Source organism: Olea europaea, chromosome 6, assembly GCF_002742605.1.
Source record: "Olea europaea var. sylvestris chromosome 6, O_europaea_v1, whole genome shotgun sequence".
NCBI lineage: Eukaryota > Viridiplantae > Streptophyta > Magnoliopsida > Lamiales > Oleaceae > Olea > Olea europaea.
This window is the reverse complement of record NC_036242.1, coordinates 26,365,495-26,370,462: the sequence shown is the minus strand read 5'-3', so window position 1 is coordinate 26,370,462 and position 4,968 is coordinate 26,365,495.

Sequence of the window (4,968 nt, the reverse complement as noted above, 5' to 3'; positions counted from 1 at the left end):
AATAAAAAAATAACGGAACGTAATTTATTTGAAAAAAAACATAACTTGTTCTCACATTCAGCGTTATTCAAATACTTTAAAGAAATAACATTGAAAACGTTCACAAAAATAAATCTAAATAACTTGTTCATAGGATTTCCATGGGCTCGTTGCACCACTGTCCATCTTTTCCATCATCCAAGCCCAAGGTAGAATCATATCAATCCAACCACAAAGTCCATTTTGATATTTTCCCATTTCCATTTGGGTATGTCCAGTGGATTTAACAATCTAGCCGGTCTTTGGTATTCTGCCTTAACCTGTTGACATACCATGCACTGTTCCACGTACAACCCTTTACTTCTTTTTATATTTCTCCACCAAAATGTATCCGGAGGTCTCGATACATTTTCGTACCACCGGGATGTGCGGTGTATGGGGTGAAATGGGCCTCTTTCAATATCTCGTTTCTCAAGGCTTCATCCTTAGGCACACAAATTTTCCCCTTAAATGGTACCAATTTCATTCTTGATCTTCAACAAAAATGGGTCATTACCTTGTGTCTCTATAATTCGATCTCTAAGAGTAAGTCGAATTATCAAAACTGTTAGATGAGCAGTGACTTGTCCTGGTATGGTAACCACTTCGATTTGCAACTTTTCCAAGTCCTTAACTAACTCCATTTGAAAAGTGAGTAGTGACACCAACTGTCCCATTGATTTTCTACTTAAGGCATCAGCCACTATATTAGCCTTACCTGGATGGTAATGGATAGTGCAATCGTAATCATTCACCAATTCCAACCATCGTCTTTGTCGCATATTCAATTCCTTCTGTGTGAATAAGTATTTGAGACTCTTGTGATCTGTGTAGATATCGCACTTCCCTCCATACAATTAATGTCGCCATATCTTCAAGGCGTGTACTACTGCCGCAAGTTCTAAATCATGTGTCGGGTAGTTCTGCTCATGTTTCTTCAATTGTCTTGATGCATAGGCTATAACTTTTCTATTCTGCATTAGCACACATTCCAATCCTTGCTTGGATGCATCACTGTATATAACAAACCCTTCCGTACCCTCAGATATTGTTAACACGGGTGCTGATATCAACATCTGTTTAAGTTCTTGGAAACTTTGTTCACATTTATCCGTTCATTGAAATTTTACTCCCTTTCTTGTAAGCTGCGTCATTGGTTCAGTTATTTTGGAGAATCGTTCTATGAATCTCTGATAATATCCTGCTAATCCTAGAAAGCTCCGTACCTCACCAGCATTAGTTGGTGCTTTCCAGTTGGTTATTACTTCCACTTTCACTGGATCTACCTCAGTCCCTTAGGCAATGACTATATGTCCAAGAAATCCAACTCATTCAAGCCAGAACTCACACTTCTTGAATTTGGCATACAACTTCTCCTTGCGTAATACCTCTAATGCTATTCTTAGGTGCTCTTCATGTTGCTCCTTAATATCAGAATGTTATCAATGAAGACTATGACAAATTTATCCAAGTACTGATGAAATACATGATTCATCAGGTCCATGAACACTGCAGGTACATTGGTTAGCCCAAACGACATCACTGTAAACTCGTAGTGTCCATAACGAGTTCTGAAAGCTGTCTTGGGTATTTCCTTTGACTTTACTTTCAATTGATGGTATCTCGATCGTAAGTTGATCTTGGAAAATACCTTAGCTCCTTTCAGTTAATCTAACAGATCCTCGATTCTCGGGAGTGGGTACTTATTCTTGATAGTTAATCGATTTAACTCTCTATAATCGATGCACATCCTCATGCTTCCATCCTTTTTCTTCACGAACAACACCGGCGCACCCCATGGAGATACACTTGGCCATATAAAGTCCATATCTAGGAGTTCTTGCAACTGCTTGTTTAACTCTTGTAATTCCTTCGTGGCCATTCGGTATGGGGCTTTTGACACTGGTGTCGCTCCGAGAATTAGGTCTATGGTGAATTCCACTTGCCTATCTGGTACAATACTAGATAGATCTTCTGGAAACACATCTACGAATTTCCGTACTATTGGTACATCTTCAACCTTTATCGTCTCTTGTTTCCCTCCTGAGACGTTTACTAAATATCCTTGACATGTTTCTTTTCTCAACATATTCTCAGCTTGTAAAGTGGATACTAGTCGAATAAGGGGTTTCGTCTTCATTCCAAGGAACTAAAATGGTTCCTCTCCTAGTTTCTGAAATGATACCTCCCTTTCCTTACATCGAATGGTGGCGTAATTACAACCCAACCAATCCATGCCTAGTATTACATCAAAATCCTTCATTTCTATCATGTATAGGTCCGCTTCCATTGGTTTTCCCTCAACTTCAATACTTACTGATTTGGCTATTCTATCAGTACTTAAAGGGTTGCCCGAAGGAATGCTAACCTCTAATGTACCTTCCGACTTATCACAGGTAATACTAGATTTAGCCATAAAAGTTGTCGATACAAAGGAATGTGTGGCTCCTGAATCAAACAATACATAAGCAGGCGTATTGGCTATCAATAAAGTACCTGCTATGACGTTCGAGTTTTCCTCTGCATCTTTCTGAGTCATTGCAAAAACTCGTGCTTTCCCTTTCTGGTTCTGGTCATTGTTATCATCCTTCTTCGGGGTAAATGTGGGGCAATCCTTAAAAATATGCCTTGGCTTGCCACATTTGAAATAGACATTCTTCCCTTGCAAACACACGCTACGATGCATCTTTCCACACTTAGGACATGGCTCTATAATTGGCACAATGCTCTTGTTGGCATTGACTCCGCCATTAGCTTTCTTGTTCTGCCACTTACCCTTTCTCTTGTCCTGGTCATTCCATTTCCTTTTACCCATACTGCCATTGTCTGGTTGATTGAACAGTTGACTATATTGCTCGGCGCTAGTCTTCTGGTACCAGATAGCATGAGCTCTTTCCAGCATTTCATGGTATGAGGTGAAACGATGGGACATAAGTATCATGCTTATATCTGGGTTCAACCGTTGTTCAAACCTCCTGACTTTCTTGTCCTCCGTATCCACAAGATGTGGAGCATACCTTGAAAGTTGGTCAAACTTCCTTTCATACTTAGTCAAGGACATAGTCATTTGCTTGAGTTGGAGAAATTACTTTCTTTGTGATCCCTCAAAGGCTGTGGGAAGTACTTGTCCATTACTTCTTCTTTAAATCGCTCCCAAGTCAATTTTGCTTGTTGCTCTGGGGTCCTTGTCCTTGACATCGAGTCCCACCAGTGCCTTGCATTACCGGAGAACATAAACTCAGCACACTGGACCTTCTGGGCGTCCGTGCACCCTATTAATCGGAATATTCTCTTCAACTTGCGAAGCCACTCCTCGGCTGCAAGTAGATCAGCTGCTCCATTGAAGGTAGGGGGCTTGTATCTTCTAAATTGCTCGACCACTGAAGCATGGGTTGGATGAGCATAGGAGCTAGTGGTAGGGGTTACGCCTGGTTCGAGTTTTTCCTGCTAAGGTCTTGGACCGCTTGGAGGAGATCTCTCATCAAGTTGGTTTGGTTTGCGCGGGCCATTTTCCTTTAGACAAAACGTATGGTTCTTATTAGTTTCATACTTCGAATTCTAACAAAGAAGATAAAGTTTTATTTCTTGACATAAAGGAAGTTGTTACAAGGATTTAAATCTGATCCCTATAAGTTCTACGGATTTTCTTTGGTCAAGCCTCATCTCCAGAGGAGTCTTTCGCCTCAGGTCCGGATTCTATGTCCATCTCAACCTGTGACTCGAGCTCAGGATCATTCCCTTCTTCAGGCTCTTCTTCTTCATCAAGTCCAATAAGTTTTCCCTCTATAGATCTAGGAGTGATTGGCAATACACTTCAAACTCAAATATATTTAGGTGCTCCTCTAGCATTACATCCCTAACCGTAACTCCCATATCTCCCCATTGAGGTGGAAGGGAGTGTATGAGGTTATTTATAGCCTCAATATGCGTTATCTCCATTCCAGCGTTCACCGCTGTCATGCATCTCTCATAGACATCATGTATATGTTCGTCAAGTGGATGTAGCAGATCAGTCACGTAATTCTCGTAGGACTAAATGACGATTCTATGGCTCAACGCTCCTCTATATGCCCTAGCCGTTCTACGAGCCATATCTGTTACATTTTCACATATCATACACTTTTTTTTACTCTTGGAAAAATGGCTACTGTTACATAACATTCTACCTATAAATTCTAACCCAATGCGTATCTTTTGAAAAAAAAAAAAAAACACATCTTTCAAATTATTTCTAACTGGCATAGTATATCTTTGAAAATAAGCATAGGTTGTACCATAGCATCGTAAAGCATCATAACATAGTCTTTTCATGAAAACATTAACTTTGAACATACTTGGGCCATAGGATGAGATTGATGGATGGATGTAAGATGCCATGGAGTATCTTAGACTTTTTCAATTTTTTTTAAAAAAAAACATACTTGGTTTACAGAACCAGCTAAACCATTTTTTTTTAAAAAAAAAAAACATACTTGGTCTACAAAACCATTTTTAAAAAAAAAACATACTTGGTCTACAGAACCGGCTAAACTGTGCTCTGATACCACGCTGTAACGTCCCGACCCCTTGTGAAACACTACTTACTTTACTTAACTAATTGGTGATTTAGTTATATGAGAATATATTTTAGCGGAAGCTTAACTTTTATAATGATAATTTTAACAACAACATTTCGAATACTTTGAATAAAACACTGAATAAAAAAATAACGGAACGTAATTTATTTTAAAAAAACACAACTTGTTCTCGCGTTCAACGTTATTCAAATACTTTAAGAAATAACATTGAAAACGTTCACAAAAATAAATCTAAATAACTTGTTTACTGGATTTTTCATGGGCTCGTTGCACCACTCTCCATCTTTTCTATCATCCAGGCCCAAGGTAGAATCATATCAATCTGTAGAAAAGGGGTTAAACCCGTGAGTTAAAAAACTCAATAGATATCATT